General features: G+C 47.4%; 1 long non-coding RNA gene across 1 annotated transcript; it reads left to right on the forward strand.

The window, feature by feature from the left end:
• The first annotated feature begins 614 nt into the window (after positions 1 to 614).
• On the forward strand, positions 615 to 19,533 carry LOC113458937 (uncharacterized). Its single transcript, XR_012582553.1, has 3 exons — positions 615 to 1,009; positions 13,244 to 13,387; positions 17,591 to 19,533. It is a non-coding gene; the product is annotated as an uncharacterized LOC113458937 (long non-coding RNA).
• The last annotated feature ends 3,437 nt before the right edge of the window (positions 19,534 to 22,970 follow it).

Consider the following 22,970-nt stretch of genomic DNA (forward strand, 5'->3'; position numbering starts at 1 on the left):
TCTGAATCTTTTTCTTCCTAAATCTATTCAAATAATTTAGCAGGCTCAGAACACGTAATCTGTTAGATCTCAGAGCCCCTCACAGCCGCTAATCAATTACCCTCGGGAAGTGATGGACCCATAAAAGGCATCAATTTAGCTACTACTGAAGGGCTGCTGTTTTAAAAGCAGAACGAGCTGTCATGTAGCAAATGCACAGCCTTGCCACACAGTTATCTGAGATGGAAAATGAAAATACACAATTTAAAGCGAGTAATTTCAGGGGCTGAACTATGTTTCAACCTTAGTCTATCTCCGGCCTGAGATATTATTTTATGGCAGTATTTTCAAAAGAACATTTGTTTTTAAAGTTAAAAAATATTATAATCTGGGGGGAGGGGAGGGAAGCTTTTAACTTCTTTAATGAAGCTGGAATGCATTTGACCAAATTTTCTAGATGCCTTGTTTTCTAAAGATTTGATTAAAGTTATGATCCAAGAGGTTCCTTATAAACAAAAAAAGGCAGGCAGTAGTGGGAGATAGATGAGGGCTGCAAGCAGTAGTAGGAAATGAGAGGTACAAGCAGTAGGAGATAGATGAGAGCTGCCAGCAGCCTGCCCCACGCAGCATCCCGCGGCTGCAGGACCGGAGGATGGACATTCCCGGGTTCCCCAGCTGCACGCCCGTGCCGAAGGAAGGAGCAGGTTTCAGCAGGTTTTCCCGAGCAGCGGGCTGGCCACGCTGCCGGCCCTGGTGCCGAGCCAGAGCTGACATCCAGCAGCCTTTGCTCTGCGGTGCCAGCGCAGGAGCCGCTCGGGGCTCCGGACCCGGCTCGCTCAGCCCACGGCGCTCCGGGCTGGGCGCGGGGAGATCCCGGTGGAAGCCACGGCTGAGCGGAGCTCCCTGTGAGCAGCCTTACCTGCTCCTCACTGCTGCCAAGTGTCGAGTGCTGCTCGGTGTAACCCTCTTCCCAGAGAGCCTCCGGTCTGTTTCCTCGCATAACCGATGCATTGGGGAATTTTTGTACAAGGTAATTTTAAGTCTTGTCGGTTCTCTGCCAACACTGGCTGTCTAGACTACTGCTATAATCAAAGGTGAGAGGTAGGTTCCTAATTACAGTTAATCACACCCTAAAAGATGCCTTGTCTGTATGGAGAGCGCGGGCACCTTACAGAGGTGATTGAACTGGGTTTGACTGTTCCCTGTTGTGTGCTGGGTCTGCCGGGGACTGCAAACAAACGCCTCACCTTGTGTAAATCAAATGTTGCAGCCGCACTCTTAAAGGAGAAATGTTAGTAGCACTCGGATGGACGTTAACTAGAGAGTGCAGTTATTTTTGGCCAGTCCCCTGGGAGCACCTGCCAGGCATTTTCTCTCATTTCAAACCTGGTTGTTCCTGCTGAGAAAGTCTGGGTCAAGGTGAGTGCCTGGCTCTTCCTCGGCTGTCTGTGCCATTTAAAAGGGAAAGAAGAAAGGAAGCCAAGCAGCAGGCTGGGTGTGAGGAGTGGTGTACTGCTGCAGGAGCACACAGGGGTGAGAACAGGACTGCTTGGGATGGTTTGTGTACCAATGAAATGCACCTGGTACCCAAGCATCCACGTACAGTTTTAGAATAAAAATGTTGAAACATAAGCTAAACAGAGAAGATTAATGCTGGCCTCATTCACTGTGGATGACAGCCAGCTGGTCAAACCAAGGGGTTTGTGCACCTGTCTGAAACTGAGGGAGCAGCAAAAGCCGTGGTCCCTGTGTGAAAAGTTTCTGAGAGTTATTAAAGCTGTTGTGTGGACAGGATCAAGCATCAGTGTGGGGACTCCAGCATCAGGGGAGCTGGCTGTCCCCTTCTGTGGGAGCAGGACTGGATGTGCACAGGGATGGGCTCTCAGGGTGCCACATGGGAGCTGCCATGGCCAGGCTGCTCCTCTCCCACTCCCCAGCTCTGTGTGTCTGGGAGCACTGGTCCCGAGCCAGGCCCTGCTGGATTTTGTCAGAATAATAACTGTGATCTTCCATGCTGGGGCTTTGGGCTCAGTTCACATCCCTTGCAAATGCCTTAGGAACTCATATTTGTTCTCTGGATTCCTAAAAAGCAGACAAACCTGGTGCGTTCTGTGAGTGTTTTTTGTTTTGTTTTGGTAGTGATTTGTGGGGGATTTTTCTTGGTTTGTTTTTATTTGGGTTTTTGGTTTGGGTTTTTGTTTTGTTTTTGGTTGGGTTTAGGGATTTTTTTTGTTTTGTTTAATTTGTTTTGTTTCACTGTTTTGGGGGGTTTTGTTTCGTTTTTTTAATTTCCGCCAGGGACAGAAATTGCTGGCAGAGAATCTGAGGCCTGAACCCAAAAAAAACCCCATGTCTCAAGAAGCAGTGTAACTGCTCTGGCCAAGATTTTTGTTTTTTCTTAGCCTACTCCAGAAGTCTGCAGACTCCAAAAGGGCTATAGAGTGTAAGGTGACGTTCAGTGCATCAATGAACAGCTGTAAAAAAGCTTTTCTGCCTTTCCCAGCAGTTAATAACTTCATTGCACAGAACTTAGTTTTTCAGAAAGACCTCATGTGATTTTTGGCTGACTGAGGTGAGGACTGCTGAGGAATGTTCATAGTTACAAGTGGGGAGAATTTTTTTTTTTTACGGGAAAAACCCCAAAACCCTCAGACAAACAAGCTTGCTTTCACCAAAGTCTTTGTCCCTCTTGCTGAGAGTGTGCAGCATTACCTGAAGTAATAAAACAGTGCATAAAGCAGCCTTATTTGGACTGAGAAGTGTGGAAGTTGGAGTGCAGAACAGGTAGTGTCAGGGCAGCCAAGGTGTCTGTGTGGGGTTTTCCCTCAGACTGGACAGGGCTGATTTATGTGCCTGGGTTGGTGTAATGGCAAAGAGCAGGTACAGCTCAGGGCTGACACTGCCTGGGAGCAAAGTGTGGTTGTTGCCAAGTTCTGGACGCTGGCTCTTGCAAAGAGAGATGAGTCTGTCTTCTTGGCTCCTAAACCTAAGGGAGACTTATCACAGCTAAATTGTAGTTGTCCCTTGGGAAGGCTTTTGAGGCCAAAACCACTAAAAACTCAGATTCTTTCATCTAAAAACAGTCCTAGGAAATTACCACAGTCTCAATCTTATATGCACTCTCCCTTGGACAATGTTACCTCTCTTTTGTAAATAAGGGTTTGCTTGTTTACTCATTCTTCTACCTGCAATGGAAAAGCTCCAATGAGTATAATAAAAGTTATGTACAAAAAGGGAAACTAACATTTTATTCCTAAATTATTGCATGTGGGTTGCTTCGGTTTTCTTTAACCACAGCACAGAATTTTATAATAGGGCAGTAATTTTATAGCAAATATTGTTACAGGTTCAAAGTCCTGTTGAAAAGCAGTGTGTGACACTCATATGTCATGTTCTTTGGGAATCTTCTGTAAATGAGGGAGTTAAGAACCCCAAGTGCTGGAGAGGAGAAATTCTTCTCAGAATGCACAGATGTTCCCTAGCTGGGACCATTCCTCACCACAGGCTGGTGATCTCTACCACATTAGCTGGACAGATATGAATTTGATGCTTTTAACTTAGTATTATAGGGATGATTTTCTTTTTATCAAACTCTGGGGACAAATAAGTCCTCAGAGCTTGATAAAGTGCTGTTACATGTGACTTAAAACTAGGAAAAATTGTTAAAATTAAGGCCATTTTCCCACTGTTTCTGTTGTGCTTCAGCTGCTCTCCACCACCTGGGGTCTGTGACCTGACCCCTGCTCATGGCCCTCATGGTGACACGAGTGGAAGGGGTCACTCAGCCTGCTCATGAATGAGGTTATCTGCTGACAAACCCAGTTGTTTCTACTGCTGATGCCACAGAGAGGCTCTCCAGGTGCAGCAGAACTCCAGGGCTAGTAAAAAGCAGAGCTGGTGGGTGTTTAACTGTTGACTTAATGAACAGAGAGAAATCTGACACTATTTTGACACATGCCTGAAGTGATGCTGTCTTACACTCGTGCGCCTTTGAATTTTGTTCCTGTCTTCATTTTAACTCTTTTCCCTCTTACTGTTGCTGTATCATAATGCTTTCCTTCTCCCCTTCCCTCCTCCCTGTATTCCTTAACATCTTCATGATTTTGGGAGAAATTAGCAGCCCAGTTCTGGTCAGCATCTGAGCCGTAACAAAGCAGCTGAGATGCAAAAAGGCAGCAGAGCAGGCTGACACGTCAGGCAGCCCTCCAGCTGCTGGGAGGTGATTGCAAAGCATAAATAAACCCTGCCTGCAGTGGAGAGCAGAGCCAGCTCCTCAGAAGCACAAGCCTTGGCAGAAAGCATGTGAGTGCACAGATGTGTTCAAGTTTTGTCCTCAGCTTGTCAGTCCAGGTGCTCTGGGCAGGCATAGAAGGGAATGGTGCTAAACATCTGACAATCAAAACAGACTCTTACTGCTGGATCATAGTACAACAACCAGCTTTTATGCCCAGACAGAATTCCCACTGGTGTCAAAGGTTTTATTTCCACTGAGAAATTGGTAAGCGCTGTGGATTTTGGAATATTATCAACATTAAAACAACAGTCTGGACTGTGTTTTCCCTGCTGTTGTCATGTGAAACACTTAGGGGTGACTATGAGTGTAAGTCTCTGGTACTGTTTAATTTTGTTCATTTGATGGCAGAATAGCTGTCTGCTCTGGTAATTAATTTCTCCTGCTGTGCTTGGGTCTTTCACGCAACACTGGGGAAAAAAAGGTCTTCAGGAGTGAGACAATGTAGCACAAACCCACAAAAGTTGTTAGAGGGACCCAGGGGAGGTGAGAGGTTTGGAAAGCTGGATTTATTGTTTAAAAATGGTTTTCCCGTAGAACACAAGTGTGTGTGTCACTGCAGAGTCAGTGAGCAGAGCGCTGAATGGCAGCAGTCTGCCTGACCTGCAAACTGGAAATCCACTACAAAATTCTGTGATAATTCACTATAAACAAGTACATAAGGATGGGGAAGCTGTTCCTCTCCCATTCAAAGCTGCCACACCTTTTTACCACTGGGATGAGATTTGTGCTGTCTCCTGCAGCTCCACTCTGGGTTCCTCATTCCTGCTGTGGTCAGGCTGGGAGCTGTTCCTCGCAGGTGAATAGCACTGATGATAATTAAATTTTCATTCCACATCTTGAGCCAACTGCAGAAGTGTAAATATTGTTACTGCTGTTTTACAGGTGAGGGGAAGGCGTGTGGGGAGGAATGTGATTAGTCTGGAGAGCTCAGCCCCATGCTCTCACTGTGAACTCGGAGCAGCTTGCACTGAGGGGAGACCTGAGAGAGGCTGAAGAAAAAGTTCCCCTGTGTTATTGCTGCTCTATGAGAGGCCGGGGGCCCCAAAAATCATAGAATGATCTGGGTTGGAAGGTACCTTTTAAAGGTTATATAGTTCAGGCTAAACATCAGGCTGTTCACAGCCCCATCTGACCTGACCTTGCATGCTTCCAGGGATGAAGCATTTCCCACCTCTCTGTGCCAGTGTTTCTACACCCTCATTGTAAAAAAAAAACCTTTCCTTGCATCTAGTTAAAGTCAACTCTTCTAGTTAAAACCATTACCCCTTGTCCTATCACAACAGGCCCTGGTAAGATGTTTGTCACCATCTTTCTTGTAGCCCCTCTAGGTACAGGAAGGTGTTTTAAAGTCTCCCTGGACCTTTTCCCTCTGGTCCTGTTCCAGCAGGTCTGTGTCCTTGCTGTGCTGAGGACCCCAGATCTGGACAGAGTGTTTCAGGTGCTGTTTTCCTGGCTCCATGCAGAACACCACCAGCTTTGATTCGTGTGTCTGAGCTGTGGCATGTCTGGTGTGATGGGCAGTGCTGGTGGGGCTCTCACAATGCTCTTTCCAGCTGTTGGAGCCAACGCTCACCACAATTCTTTCCTTCTCAGCATCTCTCATGGCCTGGCTCAGTGCTTGGCCCCTTGCTGCTGCTTGCATGAAGACTATGGGATGGTCTGTGTGTCTGGCATGTTTGTGTGTGTTGTGGCTCTTTGGAAGGGCTCAGTGCTTTGAGCCTACTGTTTTCCAGATGCAGTGTCTGCCATGCCTCTTCCTCCTGGTGCTGTCCCTGGTGGAGTGTTTGCTACATCAAAGCCCAGTTTGTGCTGCGAGCCCATGATTTCTCTGGTATATTTACACTTGAAGATTTTTTTTTTCCCTTGTAAATATCACGGCACTTCTGTTGCTTGTGTGCTGGCCCATCTGTGCACCATTTTCACTTGTACTGACTCATGTTCACAGAGTAGTAAGAACTGTCTAAAAGTGTTTTAATTTCTTAGTTAGAGTGGGGCCATTTTGCTTTCCTCCTTACCTTGGAGGCAGATGTGTGCTGGGGTTTCTTTTTCCTAATGACATCTCTGGACTCTTATTGAATTGGTAAAAAATTTAATTAAGTAATTTTCACTTTTCAGTTCAGATTTTTCGAGACTTCCTGATGTGTTTCTAGGGTTTGTTCTCTGCAGCCAGGTGTGCTTTCTGCCTGTCTTTGCATGGCCAGAAATCACTGGGTGTGCATCCCCTCTGAAAGTGGGTACAACATCTTTAGCCTGTCATAAGATTTTAACTTCAGATATTTCTGAAGAAGGAAGCTTTAGTTGTTCGTGCAGGTTACATTCAGCCCCCTTGCACTGTGCTGTGCTCTTTATCATGAGTGATCACATGCTCATTTTCTCCAGTTCTCTCTCACTGTAGAACAGCCCTCTGTAGAGACCCCTCTGGCTGTTCTCAGAGTAGACAGAAGCTCTTTACTGAGCTGCTTTTGAACATTTTGAACATTGTCTTTGCTGCTCCATGTGCACCCAGGGTTATCTTCACTGCCTGCAGGTCAGACCTTGCTCTTGGCCAGGCTCATCACAGGCTCATTTCAGTGCCTGCTTCTCCTGTGTTCCCTGAGATGTCATGTCTGTGTCCTGCTCAGCTTGACCTGCCCCCAGCTCTCTCCTGGCCTGGTACCCCAGAGAACCTGCAGCAAAGGGCACATTTGCAGTGAAAGCTCTGCAGGCCCTGGAGCTGCAGAGGTGTCCTTGGTCTCTGCTGCATTCTGTGTTTGTCCCCTCACTGCTGTGTCTGGCACGGTGGGGCACCAGGCTTGCTCAGCACTGAGTTAAATATATGTGTGTATGTGTATGTATCTACATACCTATACATGTTTATACACATTAAAGCCTGAGGCTGAAAACGGCCAAATTGTGATCCCCCTCTCCCCCTGACAATATGAAGAGACATGTCTCACAACAGTCAAGTCTGCCAGTATTTCAAAGTGCTGCTTTTAGAAGCATGTATTTGTGAGAACATTTCAGTAAATTACAAAAAAACCCTTTTAACAGGGGCAAAAGAGAGTTTTTTCCTTAAATATATTCTTGGGAGAGACACAAGCCATTTCAGCCAAAATGAGAGTTTAGCCTGAGGCTTAATCCAGCTGGAGAAATTTTCAGCCTAAACAATTAATTATAGATGAAGTTATGAGCAACCAAAACTGGAGTTTGTACAACAGTGTAATTACAGCAGCACTTTCAGCTCTGGAACACTGGCACTGGTGTCAGTGCAGGTTCTGGGGTGACTCTCAGGAAGGACTTGCAGAGCTGTCCTTCACACCAGATAAACTCTGGCTTGCTTTGTTGAGGGAATAGGAGCAAACATTTCACATCAGAAATAATCTGCTGCTGAAAGATGAATTAACTGGTGACCTTCAGAGCACTGTCTTGTCTGTATTTGGAGTTTACCCAGGTCAGGTTTAAGCAGGCTATTATGTTCCAGTTGCACGTGGGAGGTTGTGATGGAGAGGGAGCCTCCTGTGACAGGGAACAGCTCAGGCAGAAGGAAGGGGATGGCAGAGATTAATGGGGCTGCATCCTGCTAGCAATATCTCCATCTGAGCAAGGCTTTCCTGGGAAAATGGAAGGTAACCTCCTGCTGGTGGAGGTTGTTCTGTTGAGAAGGAAGCTCCTTGCTTAGCAGGGAGAGCACATTCAGACTGCAAGTGTGTCCTGAATGAGGGATTCCTCATGGAGATGCTCATGCCACACACAAACACGTTTTAGAGGCTTGCACATGGGGAAATATTCTTGACTCTGGCTGCTAAATTGAGCTGCTTGTGAACCCTTTCAGCAGCAGAGATAGTGCTGACAAATAGTCATCTTTGGTGATGAAAGGAGTGCAGGTGAGAGGAAATTTTGTGGGAGGAGATCCTGCTCTGAATTTCTTGTGGAAACCATAATTATGTGATTCAGTGTAGAAAGGTATGAGGGTTTCCAGTGAAAGCTATGAAAAACACTTAGGGAAGCAGCCTGCAGATGAGGCTGCTCATTCAGACCTTATCTATTCATGTGGGAGCTGGAAACCTTAGCACTCTGCCTTATCTGCTCTCCCCGGGGAGATCAGTGTGGAGAGAGCCTGACCTCTCCCTCAGCGTTTCAAATCAAACCTGCTGTAATAGTGCCTTTGGTCATGCACTGCCTCAGTCTCTTAATGAAATAATCTTTTTCCCTGCCCTTCTGGGCAGAAATATGTCTTGCCCAAATTCCAGCTAAGTGATACCTGGAGGATAGCTGTAACTGAGCAGAGCAGTGGCAGGAACACCCTCCCTCACTCCCTGCAGCCTTTCCCTGCAGGTGCAGAGCTCGGGATCTGCAAGGCAGTGGAAGTTTTTTCTCTCTCACTGGGGCAGTTCCTGTGTTTATGAAGAGGATCCCTGTTTTCCTTTGCTCCAGGGCTTCTGCAGAGTTCCCTGCAGGTTTAAATTAACTTTGATTCAGTGTTTATTAAAAGCAGTCAGTGCAAGGAGAGTCTCAGATCTGGAATGGATGTTCTCCAAAAACAAGAGCACCTCAGTGCCAGCACAGGGGTATCCACACAAACAGCTCTCAGCCAGAGCTGGCCAGAATCTGTTTTGCTTTCTCACACTTGGAGCTGAGCTATTTTAAAGGATATCAAGCAGTAAATGCTGCAAAGGGGAAAAATTGTTGCAGACTGTATTTGGCAGGAACCCAGCAAAGATAAAATACCATACGTTCTGTGCAATGAGCTCCTACATAAATGATTCATTCACCAGAACACAGCTGGGGTCAATGTCTTCTATTTGAATAGCCCAAAGTTATGCAAATATTTTATGTGGATTTTCTAAAAAAGAAAGAAAAAGAAAAGACTATATATAATGTTCCAATAAAAAAGCTCTTTATCTAAGTAACTTTTAAGAATCAAAATCCCACAAGAACAGTGTCACTAAGTTACACACATATATACAGCAGCAAATGACAAGATATGCCCTAGAGATGCAAACTATGAAAAGATTGCTTGTTTTCCTTTGTTTTGCCAGCCAAGTCTGTGTTACAAATTGTGTGTTGTGGAGATCACACTATTTCAAAATATCAAACTGCTAATTAAAGAAACTACTCAAGGAAACTTTCCAGTAGAACAATATATGCTGTGGGATAATAGTAGTCACTATTTCTTTAATGAGTTTCTTGCCTAACCAGAATTTCTTACAATACATTCAGTGCAGCCATTCAGTTAGATTATTATGAATCACATGTGTATTATTTCTGATTTGGTATTAACATAAAAACTTCTGATGAACCATAGTATTACAAAAACAGGTCTAGTGTACAGAATGGCAATATCATTCCTGCTGATAAAAGTCTGGAAATGAAGGTCCTTATGCAGCAATACAATTTAATGCTTTCTAGACTTAATTTGCAGAGGTGCTGGGAAACTACAGGTCCAGCTGAAGCCAGGAAGGGCAGGGTGTCTCTGGATGGTCAGGTATGTCAATCCACAGCTTGAGCATTGCATTCTGTGGGATCTGAATCAGCAAGAGCTCATGGGAGGGAGAAATCTTTCTTGGTGGTGTTCTTGTAACATGGCTGGTTAGGACAGCAACTTGAGATTTTCTTAAACACTTATATTTTCCTATAGTGAAGGAATTTAGCAATGCCATCCAAGGAAACAGTGTGTACAAGACCTGTGAAGTGATGCAGGTAGAGCAAGTCAAGGAAAGAACTGTTTAGTTGTGTAGCAGAGATAAGAGTGGAGAACATAAGATACCTCTTAAATCCCCTCTTCCCCATTCTGTGAGAGCATGGTGGTGAAGATACTCCTTTCAGGCTCTGAATACAAGTTGACATAATGAGGTGATTTTCCAAAAATATTCCAAGAAGGTGTGTAGCTTTTTCAGTGGTTTGGTGGTGGTATCTAGGTGCTTCATTTGGTATTCTTGAAAATCCTTACTTCCTTCTAAAGAGCTTCCCTAGTGTCTATTTTATTTTCCCTGGTGAACAAGAATGACTCCTTGATCTTGGGTTTTGCATTTGCAAATAGCCATTCTTTGTATTCCCCTCAGATGAAGAGAGCAAACAACTATTTAAAGCAAAGAATGCAAGAGCTTGTGAAGTATAAAAGTGAGCTTTTCCTCCTCATATGTTTGGAGAGGTTACCAGGCATTGGATAAGTAGTCCTTGATGAGTCCTTGGTTTGAATTGTAGCATCTGACCACACAGCCACATTCCACCTGTGGGAGGATTGTTCTCCATCTGCCTTAAAAATCTCTCTTGTGGCCTCTGAATGATTTAGGCTTTCCTTTATCATCAGATGAAATGATAATTCTCATGTTGGGATAATGGCTTTGGATGGTTCATGCACAGCAGGTCCTCACCCTCACTCTGTTATTACCATGACTTTCACTAATTGGAGCCAGACTTGGCTCTGGTGTTTAACAGGCAAGCCAAAATCTCAGTCCAGTCACTCTGCCCTGAGCAATTCCAAAATGTGGGTTGAATGTAGATTGTCTCTGCTGAGCAAATCATTAGTTAGTGTTTCAAGAAGCAAATAATGGTGAGACTCCTCCATCACAGAAGACAAATCAGGGAAGAAAAATGGAAAGGCTCAAAGACCAGTATACCTGCCTGCCCTCACTGGAGCCATCTTCAGGTGGCTTCTCTCCTCTCAGTGTGGCAGGCAAAGCATTGGATCTGAGAGTTACTGCTCTTGGGAAGCTGCTGACATCTGGATGGTGGAAAGTGCAGAGTGAGACGTTGGTGAAGGGCAGCAGGGACCACAGAGTCCCTCTCCACTGCCCATGGACTCCCTTGTTGTCCTTTGTTTAGCGATGGTTATTCCTGCACCTCCTCAGATGCCCTCCCTCTCCTGCCGTCCAGAGCATTGCTCTTTGCATCTCAGTGGATTTATTCTCCTCCTTATCTAATTTTAATTAAAGCTCCTATCTCCCCCCCACCACATAATCAACTGAAGAAAAATGAGCTGGTAAGTCATTGTTTTTACCACTTTGGCAGCAAACAAATGTTATGTCTGGCATGCTCGGCACCAAGTCAGAAAATGAATCAGCAGCTGTTGTGACAGAAGCTTTTTCCTGAATGGGGAAACAGAGAAAGAAAGAGAACAGGCCAGGGAAAGGTTTGTGCAGTGGGCACTGCCAGTCCCCATCACCGTGAGGAATGTCTCTGCCCTTCCCTGGGGAGGGTGACCCTGGAGAGGCCCCCTGAGCCCAGCAGGGGCCAGGAGGAGCTGTTTGTCACTGGGCTGGAGGGGCTCTGATGGCGCTGGCTGTGCCTGGGAGGGCAGCAGGGGATGGGGTGGTTGAGGGAAAGCAAGAGTGACCCAAATCTTTGCAGGCCTTCCTGAAAGCCCACTTCAGGCAGGCAGGCAGGCAGTGAGAGTCCTTCCAGATGCATGGAACAAGAAACACCTATTTGTCCTGGATGGCACTATGGCATGCTTTGTTTTGTGCCCATCCATGGGAAAGGGATGAATTATTTCTTTGTGTCTGGATGGACTTGGATCATACTGAATTGATTTAAGCAATAACCTTGCATGCATTATACACAGCATGCTGTGAGCTGCAAGGTCCTGGAGGAGAGAATGGTTTATGGTACCCCTGATCACCCCCATCCTTCTGTTTTACCTATTGGTTAACTTGTCATCTTTGGCATCTGCTGGTTCTTTTGCACCAAACATTTGGGGGCACATGAAAAATGCTTTTTACTAATATTAGGGCCTTGTTAATATATTGCAAACCATTTCTACAGGAGCAGCATTAAAGTTTTATCTGCTAAATAAATATTGCCAGGCTAAGCTAATATACAGAGGAGGTCTGGAAAAATTACAACCACGAAGCAGGCACAGGGTCCAGCTGGAGAGCTCTACTGTTCAACTGGATGATGATCAGCACTGGAGCTGCAGCAGGTTTGTCAGAGGCAGAGAACCAGCCTCTGGCTCTCCTTGGAAAAGGCAGCTTTTGCTAGAGCAGTTTTAAAGGCAGTAACAGACAAGTGAGCCAGCTGAGCTGGTGACTGCAACCTGCATGGCATCAGTAAAGTCCAAAGGGACAGTGTGTGGCTGCTAATCAGGGCAGAGGTTGTCCTGGGTTTCTGGAGACAATTGTCAGACTATTTATAGCTTCCTTCATGCCAAACAGACAAGCAATATGTTTGTGCTTTCCCTGTACCTATAAATTCCCTCCTCACCTCTGAAAAATATGCCCCCCTGTCACATGCCACATGGGTCAGAGCAGGGATCTCTTGTATGACACAGCTGCAGGGACTCTCTCTGCCTCTGGTTTCCTCTTGCTGACTGTGCAATGTTGTTTACAGTGCAGGACAAGGCCATGGCAGAAACCCCTCCTGGTTTGGGTTGGGTTGGTTCAGGGTGGGATGGGCTGGTTTATGTTAGCATGACAGAGTACAGTGATTGTGAGAAGAATAACGCTGTAGGCCAGGTCTGTCTGACATTTTGTGTATGGACTGACAAGGTTTTTGGTGAAGCTCCAAATTTCCCTTTCAGCTCCCTTTACACCAGTAATTCTGATCCAGTGAAGCACTGGTTTGTCTGAGTCATAAAAAACCTGAATTCCTGTGAAAACACCAGGCACAAAGCACCCACAGCTCCTCCTGGTCACCAGCCAGAGGAGCAGAATGTAGTACTGAGAGCCTGTCCCACCACAGCCACAGAAAGGTGTTTTTACAGAGATTTGTTATTCACTGATGGAAGCACTGAAGCCACAGTCACAGCCTCACACATGCCAATACTTTGAGTCCTCAATTACCTAGTTTATGTAGGAAAAGAACTTGAGGAAGATTGCTCTAGTAGGCATGTGGTTATTTAACTTTGGTTTTGTGTTATGCCATGTATGGCTGCTGGATTTATAATCCACCAAGAGGAACCCATTAGACCTCACTTTCTAGGAACACTGCTTTTTATTATCTTACTATATCATTTCTTTTCTCACCCTGATCCTGCAAAACTTTTACATCCAGATGCTGTGGTGCTCTTGTTGCTTGTGTGGCAGCAGCTCAAGGGACTGGGCCCAGCCCTGCTGGAGGAGAACAGGACCAGTGACAGCCTGACATTGCCCCAGAGGCTTCTCAACTCCTGGGTAACTTCATCCTCAGCTGCTGAAGGTAATGGGAAGTGGAGCAGTCCTTCAGAGTAATTTCACCTGAATCATTCCTGAGTGGGTTTTAAGGTAATTGATTCTGTTTGCAAAGGTGAAAAGGAGGGAAAGGTATATGTATATATATATATATATACATACATATATACACTTGGTGTATATATAGGTGTATATCTATCTATCTATCTATCTATATATACATACACATACTTGGTGAACATGTGCTGTGCCTGCAGAGGTGGTGTGGAGACACCTTTTCCAACCTGTATTTAAAATACATTGTGTCTGATGCTGAAGGTGTACTGCCTGCAGAGGTGATGTGGAGACACCTTTTCCAACCTGTATTTAAAATACATTGTGTCTGATGCTGAAGGTGTACATGCAGCTTGCTTTACAGGGTTTACTGAAGTCACTCCTGATTTGCTCCAGGCCGTGATTATGTGAGAGGTAAGTGAAGTTCATGGCTTGCCCTAAGAATCAAAATCCAAGCTAAAGGCAGGGAAGGTGCAGTGAGGTTTTGGGACTGACTGGCTGTGAGCCCCAGCTCTCTCCTGACCAAAGGCAGAGTCCATCTCCTCCAGACTGGCTGTGCTGGCAGCCCTGGGCTCTCTCACAGCACCCAGGGCATGGCTCTGCCATTTTTAAGGGATTCAGGATCAGGCTGGGGCTCCTGCACAGCTGCAGTGCCTTGCCCCTATTTTATGTTCCCTGAAAGATTTTTGAATGGACTTCAGAAGCCATTAGGAACCCAAATGTCGACTTACACTTGCAAAATGTCTCTGGTTAATGTTTTCCTACCGACGCTCTGCTCTGCTCCCCGCCTGCCAGAGTTTCCTGTGACCTATTTGAAATATCACTCTCCTAAGTGAAAATGTGCCTCTCTTTTTCAAACTTGCAAAACTCACAAAAATAAATAGCCTAATTTGGCCAGTTAATAGCCCTCTCCTGGGGCTCCTCTCAGCAACTAAGAGGCCTTTTAAATACAACATTTGTGACTGCGTCATTAAAGCTCTGCATGATCCAAGCAGACTAAACCAAAAAGAAAGAAATGCCTTATTTGATCTAAGTTTTCTTTTCTTTTAAATAGTGACACTAGAGACCCATTTATTTTTAATTACACAATTGCTTTATTAAAAGCCTAAATCCTGCAGTCCCTAGTCATTGCTCAGGCAAAACTGTTATCATTGAAGGAAGGACCTGTAGGAGTCAATCCTAAAAATAGGGCAGCTGACAAAGTGCCTTTCAAAATGAGTTTGCTTTATTTTTGAAGTATTTCCCAAGTTAAAGAGAACTTGCCTTTGCTTTGCTTTTCAGCTATGCAGCGATTTGAAAACTGAATCTAGGAAAACAGTCACTCCAGAAAGCAAAATCACTCCCAGTTTTCCTTTCAGACTGGCTCTGCTGCCCTTTTTACCCTGAAACACCACCCTCTACAGAGCCACAGTAGTATTTACTGGCCCGAGATATGCATGGGAGTCCATAGAATCTCCTGCATTGGAAGACACCCACGAGGATCATTAAGTCCAACCCCTGACCCTGCACAGGAGAACCTCAGAATCACACCATGCTCCTGAGAGCATCATTCAAATGCCTCTTGAACCCTGTCAGACTGGTGCTGTGACCATGAGGAGCCTGTTCCCTCTGGGTTTGGGAAGCCAGCTTTGAGTCCTGCAGCACCTGTGGGGAGCAAATCCAGCTGCTGGCAGTCTGGCAGAGGGCAGGATTGTCCTGTGCCACTGATCCTGTGCTACACAAATGCATTTCTGTGCTGGGACTCTGAAGGACAGGTCTCCTTGCTGGGTTAAGACAGTGCTGCCAGCAGCAGGAGAGTGAGCAGGCTGGCCAGCCACATACACTGGGTTATATTTCTGGGCTAAACTCCAGAGCCTTCAATTTTATTATCTAATTACCCAACCAAACTCATTCATCTTTATTTTTCAGCCTTTCCCACAGATTCCAGTTAAAATGCAGCTTTGCTATCTGAAGTGCTGCCCAGGCACTCTGCTTGGAAAAATTCATGGTTTCTCAGCTTTATTCACTCAGACTGTGTTTTCTTAGTGTAAAGGATGAATGGCAGCAATCCCAGCCCTGATCCGCAGCAGAGGTCTGCATCAGGCTGTGCTGAGAGGAAGGTGGCTGCATTGTCATGGCCAGCTGGACCAGGGGAAGCAAGAGGAAGAAAAATAAGCCTCTGCTGAAATGTAGGCTTCATCCCCAGTGTGATATGTCATTAGATTGCACTCAGGGCTTTGTGTCATGGCTCGCTGCAATGTCTTTATTGCAAAGTACAAACACCAAGAGTTAGTAAATAAAAGCAACAGGGGGAAAACTGCCCCCCAGAAGTTAATGAGACATCAGGAATACATCCCTGGACAATGGAGTCCAAGGGGGAAAAATCCTGGTGTCCCATCCTTTTTCTCTGCAGGACACGAGCCCTCCTCTCCATATGTTGCTGTGTGTAGATGTAATCCACGGCCCATGCTGGGGCAGAGGCTCCTGCTTAGCATAACCCTGCCCCTGGGAGGGGCTTATCCTGCAAATACTCCGTGTTTCCTGCGCTCCCTGCCTTTATTTCCTAGGGGAATGCACATGCTGGCAGGTTCGGTGGGCATTCAGACATGGTAAATTGCTGCAAAGCAGGAAAGCAGTATTGCTGTTTGCTCTCCAGGTGGCAAGGACTGGGCAGGGCAGAGAGGGGAAGGTGGCAGATGCTGTGGAGCTGCTGCTTGCCAGCTTGCTCTGGTCTGAGGGAGGGGACACGGCAGGGAAACCCCCATGCACCCTTCTCCCTTTCTCCCTTGCACACAGAGTCCTCCTGGTGCTGCCTCCCAGCACAAACCCCCCTGACTTTGGGAGCTGTGCCTCACACAGGGCTGGGGCAGAGGCACAGATGCTCTGTGCTCACTCCTGGCCATCAGCAGAGCCAGGATGAGCACAGCAGGATCACACAGGGATATGCTGGTACTGAGCTGGACCTGCTCGGCAGGGCAGGGAGGTGTGCTGCAACCCAGGTAGGTGTGTGCAGGGAAGGACAAGCCTAAATCCATGCTGAAGGGAGCAACCCTCTGGAGCAGAGCATAGCAAGACACCAGGGCACAGAGCAGATGGGTTTGGTCTGGAGAAGGGAATGGGCATGGTCAGGGAGAGCTGCTGCCTGTGGTGATGGAGTGCTGGACCCTCAGTGTGCCTGGTAAAAGCCATGGAGCTCCCAGGGTGTGCTGTGCTCTTGCAGGCTCCACTCAGTGACTCTCTCACACGAGGCCACAATTCCACTCGTCCTGCACCTCTGTGGCAGTGGAATTTCTCACTTCACCTGCTAGGCTTTCTCCAGCCACACACCAGCTGACTTTATCTTCCCAGATGTTTCTTGTGATCTCTCCCATTCTAGCTGGTACCCTTGACCACAAGCAGCACTTGGAACAATTAACACCTTGTGCTCCTACCATCTCATGGTTTACAAGGCAGCTGGTTACTAGGGCAACAACTGCACCTTTTTCTTTTGGTGTATTGACTGAAAATCAACATTTTATATTAAAGGAAAAGAAAAATAATATTCTCTCAAGCCACAGTGAGTTACAACACCATCTCTCCTGTAATCAAGATATTGCTGAATTATGGTGCTATAAACAAACACTTCTGATATAACCACAAACACTGTGGGACATGTAACACATTGGCAGTATATTTCAAGTGACAAAGTCATTTATTGTTAGGAGTGGAGGGAGAAAAACACCTTTCCAGAAGCCACAGCAAGGAATTACAGCAAAGAATGACTGGAGCTTAAGGGTACAGGCACAAAGTAATTCTAACAACCTGCCTGGAATGAAGCACTTGGAAGTATGAACAAGATTAGAGCAGTACCAGTGGTACAGGAGGGGAGGATACAGGTTATTCTCTCCTTTCAACTGGCATAAATCATGATTAATTCCATAGCACTTAACAGAACTGCCATGATGTGGGACTGGTGTAAGGAAGTAGCTCCCAGCAGGGGCTGGGGAGGGGAGCCCCTGCTATCCCATAACCTGTGCAGGATGGTGTGGAGTCTCCCTGCCTGCAGGTGGGACTCATGTAACAATCATGAATCATTAAGGTCCATACCTATCTGGGAGATCAGGGGCTTGGGGTGAAAGTAGCTGCTGCCAGATGCTGTGGAGGCAGAGGACAGGCTGGGAGCTGCTTGCCAAAGATTTCATCTCTTGCTGTGTTCCAGGTGGCTGCTGGGTCACTTTGGTCAGTGGGACTGGAAGGGAGCCATCACCTGCCTCCTGGATGGCCTGCCAGCCCTGGTGTGTGGTGAGTTCCAGCTCAAACAGGATGATTTTTGTGTTGTTTTACTGTGCCACAGGGTGCTGGGACGTTTTGGTGCTGCCCGAGTTGTTAAATACACGTGAGCTGTCAGTGGTGCCTCTCTCAGCTGAGTGGGACCACGGATGGAGTGGGGAAGCAGGATGGGCTGGGCAGCTGGGCAGTGTCTGCCCGACACAAAGGACATCTGTGCTGTGCAATGGGAAACAGGAGTATTGCCTCCCTTAGTGAACCTGGCCCTGGAAAAGAGAATGTAAATAACCATCTCTGGTGTGCTGCATGCATGGGTCTGATCATGGCAGAGCACTGGTGAGCAGGAACCCTCACTGCTCGAAGCTGATCGTCTGCCTTGTGACTTCTGCATTTATACCAACATGCAGGGCATTAACATGTTATCCAAAGCTCACCTGGGGTTTGCAGGCCTGACTTTGAAGTAAAAAAAATCAGCTAGATAGACTGTGATGTTTTAAATGACCTAGCTGACAATATAGGTGTCAATATAGCCTTCTGTAAGGCTGGGTTTCCAAACATGCCTTTGCAAGAACACTGGGGTTCCCTGGCTTTAGTTTTAAGGGAGTTTCAAGCTGAGGGGAATAAAGCTTCAAGCAATTCCACTGCAGAGTTTGTAAATGAGCACAAAAATGCATTGAATGGGAGCTGTGCAGTGTACAGACTTCTGATGGGCTTGGCAGCAAAGCTCAAAAGTTCCTTAAATAATAAGTCTGTGATTTCTGGCAGCCTGGAAATGCTGAACTTCTTTGGATATCAAAGCAAATAGATACATCTTAACAAAGACCACCTCTTGTCAGCTATCCTTAAAATTATAGCACAGAGACGGAAATAAAATGTGTGTACTTGTGTCTCCTGGGACATGACGGAAGGGGAAAGCATTATCAGAATTCTTTAAACTCATCTTAACAGTATTGAACCAATTATTTTGTTAAATCTGGGTTTGTTTTCTGCCTCTCAATGAGAACATTTGAAGTCTATCATCTCCACCATTTACGAGTTACCAGTCTGCAAGTGTAAAATTTCCAACTGGAACATATGGTATCAGAGGGAACAAGGGGGAAATATCTGATTGCTCATGCTCCCCAAACTCCAAATCTACTCCATTTAGTATTTTGCTCACAGTTCCTGTAGGGGAAAATAAAAGAAATCATCTCTGATCTGAGACCAAGCACTGAACATTTCACCCTGAATAGGAATCTGTTTGAAAAACTTATAAGCAGCTGAAAAGGGAATAGAATAGAAACTACATTTCTGTTTCTTCACAATGGGCAGAACTTAGCAATGCTGATAAAACCTCTTTGAACCTTCTTCTCTAAGTTCTGACACCTGATTTGGGGCCTTGCCTCCAGCCAGCACATAGGGACAGAGCAAGCAGCAGTTCAGAGACCACTTGTTCTCTTTCCTGAGGGTGTCAGTGGGGCTGGGTGTGCAGCAGTGGGGCTGCTGTGGTCTCTGCACAGGGCTGGGGATGTGCTCTGCCTCTGAGCCCCATGGCACTGGCAGGCTGTGCAGGACACCCTGCTGGCCATGCTGCCTGGGTTAGCCCCACTGCAAGTTTGGAACTGCTCTGGGGCTCACTGCAGTGACACAGGACCTTTGAAATCAGCAGGCAGCACCAGCTCTTGGGCACAGGGCAGCCACAATGCTCTGTAACCTGTCAGCTCCTTGCTGGCCTGTTGGTACTCCCTGGGCTGAGCCATTCTTGCATGGGCAGAGTGACCATGCAGACCTTCCCTCTGTGCAGAGCAGCAAGCATCCCCTTCCTCTGCTTTCCTGCAGAGCAGAGGCTGAGCCCCCAGGCTGTGAGGTGTAAGAATCAGGCTCCTCACTCTCCTTCCTGGCACAACAAGGAGGCCCCAAGCCTGCAGCCCTGGGGCCTGATGTGGCCAAATCCAAGAGGAACCTTTCCCTTGGAGGAGCAGCACGGTGGTCGTGTGGTGCCACATGTACAACCAAAGCTCCCCTCCCTGCCATTCAGACAGAAAGCAGCTTGTTTTGGAGCAACTTCCCTGGGAGGGGGAGGAACAGATGTTTGAACCAGAAGCGTGTGTGACAGTTGGGAGAGACAGCGTGGAAACGCACAGTTGAAAGGAGAAGTCTGATGGGAGTGTGATGACAGCAGCAGGACTTCAGTGACAAGGAGTGGGAAGGAGAACAAGCAGGGAGGAGTGTTACTTCAAAAGCTGAGCAAAGTGCACAAGAAGATATGTCAGGAAAGCGTCAGAGAAGGAAAGAGAGGAAATGTGAGAGTAGAGACAGGCTTTGGGATCTGTCTGCAAGCATGTGTGACCTGTTGCCTGACAAACAGAGAAAGGAAGGCCTTTTATGCCTCTGCCTCCTTCCACCCAGTTAACTCTTCCTGCAGGCAAGCTGGCTGCCAGCTCTGCTGGAATGCTCCTGAAAGGTAGAGCTGCCTGTGCTGCTCCAGAGCACAGGGATTGAGGGGTACTGTGTGAAGGCACTCTATCAGGGATGCCCCAGCCCTTCCTCTGCCTTTGTAGGGTGGCACAGTAGCCACAAGCCCTGGGACTTCTGGGCACTGCCAGAGTCTGAGGAGCAGAGGTGAACAATCTCGTAGCAGAGGTGACAGTCTCATAGCAGAGGTGACAGTCTCACAGCAGGCTTTGCCTGTAGCTGTGCTGTGATCCCCGGGGCAAGTTGTGTGAGCAGAGAGAGGAGTGTGCAGGAGTGTTTCTCCTGCAGCAGGGAGGGCCCTCCCCAGCAGTGCCCTGCCTTGGTGACATCAATCCCAGCTCTGCAGTGTCTGTTTTTGCCCTGGCTCAGCAGATGTGCAAGGCAGCCCAGGAACACGCTGCTGGAGCTGGGGAAGGGGGCACAGTCCCTTCTACTCCTCAGGGATTCACTGGGGCAGTTTGGCACAACACTTCCCTCACTTCTCAGGGTGCTTTGGGAAACACAAACTGGTCTGTTCTGCTTTGTGTCCTCTTGTAGGGAGGGGAGAACTTCCTTAAGTACAGGGTGAGCCCTGGTATGTAATAATGAGGGATTGCAAGGTGGATGCCAGCCACAGCCAGCTGGGCCAGGAGCTGCAGTCTGACAGTGGATGTTGCACAGCTGGTGGCTTTCACCCTGCACACAAACACTGGCATTCATTTCTTGGTGTGAAATCCCAGCAAATCAGAGGCAGGCAATATCCCTTATGTGAGTGTGCAATGGGGAAGGCTGAAGCAGGGTGATGGAGCCAGGTCAGGGTGTCCAGCAGCTCTGGGGAGAGGAGTCTCCAGCAGGGACTGTCAGCAGGGTGGGCTGTGTAGGGCTGAGGCTCAGCCAGCAATGCCTTCTCTCATTTATTTATTTTAAGGATGAAATGGATGGAGAGGAATGTGAGGGGAAAAGTGCTAGGACACTGCAGCAGTGCAAGGTGTGGAGCACTGTTGTGGAAACAGCTTGATGGAGGTGTGAAAGCCTGAAGGATCTGTCCTTCCTCACCAGGAGACGCAATGCAGGCTCATGATAAGGACGGAAATTTTGGGCACCATCGAATCAATGCACAGGTGATGTTGGGAGTGTGAAGATGAGGAAAGCCTCTCTGGTGCCTGCTGTACTGATGGTCTGGGCTGCAGGAGCTGGTCTGAGGGGAGCAGCCATGGGCGCTTCTCCTGTGTGGCTGTGCTGGCTGTCCTCACTCCAGAGCTGTGGTGTGGGTCTGTGCTGAGGGCAGAGGGGTCCTGCAGGGGTGGCCTCGGCCAGAAGGAGCACAGAGCAGCAGGTGCCTCGGTGTTTTCACCCAGGAGTGATGTACTTTGTAGCAGGATAGGGTTGAGGATCCCCCAGATGCTCGGCTTTGTAGCAGAATTACACCTTTCTTCTAATTAACTTGCACAGGATCTTGTGCAAGTTAATTGTAAGAGTCAGGGTCAGACCCAAGTTGCATTTTTTGAAGGTAGTAGTGAAGGTACTGAAATTAAATTCTCCTGAGTGAAGACCTGTTTTCCCTGCAGTCTAAGCTTAGAACAACAGAGCAATCTTTAGTCTCTGGAGAAGGTTTAAAAATCTTCCAGGTCTGTGTTCCTTGTAAAAAAAAAAATTTAGTCAGCACTTGACACATCTGACAGTTGCCAGCCCTTGTTCAGTGTGATCAGGGCACTGTGTACTGAATTAATCAGGGAACTCCATTCTGCCTTGTGGCTGGGCAATGCTTCATCACCAACCCTGCAGAGCTGCTGGAGTGGCTCTGGAAAGCAGTGGCAGGAGAGCACAGGTGATTTCTGCCTCTGCCTTCCCAGCCTAGGCTGGCAGAGAAGGTTCCTTAGGACCAGCAGCCTGACTTGCTCAGGCTTTGCTGCAGCCACAGTGCTGGTGGAGCAGAGCCCTGCATCACCCAGCACTTTATGTGTGCCTAGGAAAAGGAGCCTGAATCCCCTTCCTGCACTGGAGCTGCCAGGCTGGATGCCAACACACAACCCTCAGCATTTTTTTATTTACTATAAACCTCTTAAATGAAGGCTGGGGGATGTTTTTCATTTACCATGTTACTGTATGGAACCAATCACTATAAATTTAAATGGAGAGCTGGTGGGAGCACACTTACCTTTTATATCATAATTGTGCGAGTGCTGCTGCCTAACTGCTATTAGGATTATTCAGAGCTTCTCAGATTTCATTGTAAAACATTAGGCTGTGAGAGGTACTGTAAGGGTGTGATTATCCAAAGAGGGTAAGTAGTAGTGGGGGTTGTTGGCCAGAATTGCTACAAGAAGGAAGAAATGCTTTGTAGCTGGAAGTAGAGGAACTTGAGGAGCATAATCTGCCATTAGGAAGTGCAGAATGATCTGTGCATGGGGAAATCCCACCTGACTTCTATCTGGATCTGCACTGGCTGGACAAGTTTGACTCAAATTGTCACCAGGTGTGATTCAGATCGTTGGCTGAGTGTAAGTGCCCCCCTGTGCTGCCCTGAAGAAGCCCTGACACAGCAGAGTCCCAGTGCCGTGCTGCAGAGTCCTGCTGCTGTGGAACAGGCAGCAGAGAGCTCCCAGCTCCTCTCCTTTGGTGGGCTCCAGGGGCCTGGCTGTGCTGGGAGCCCTCAGCTGGGGCTGGGAGGGTGCCCTGTCCCCCTGGCTGCCCCTGCTGTGGCTCAGCTCCCCTGAGCAATGCCCCGAGCTGGCAGAGGTGCAGATGGAGATGGAGAGGAGCAGCACCCAGGCTGGGGAGCTCGGGGCACTGGGGCTGGCTGGAGACTGGGGAGGAGGGCCCTGAGCAGAGCCAAGGATGGACACAGTGCTGGGGGTGCTCCACTGCCCTGCCCTGGG

The sequence above is a fragment of the Zonotrichia albicollis genome, chromosome 14 (assembly GCF_047830755.1).
Source record: "Zonotrichia albicollis isolate bZonAlb1 chromosome 14, bZonAlb1.hap1, whole genome shotgun sequence".
NCBI lineage: Eukaryota > Metazoa > Chordata > Aves > Passeriformes > Passerellidae > Zonotrichia > Zonotrichia albicollis.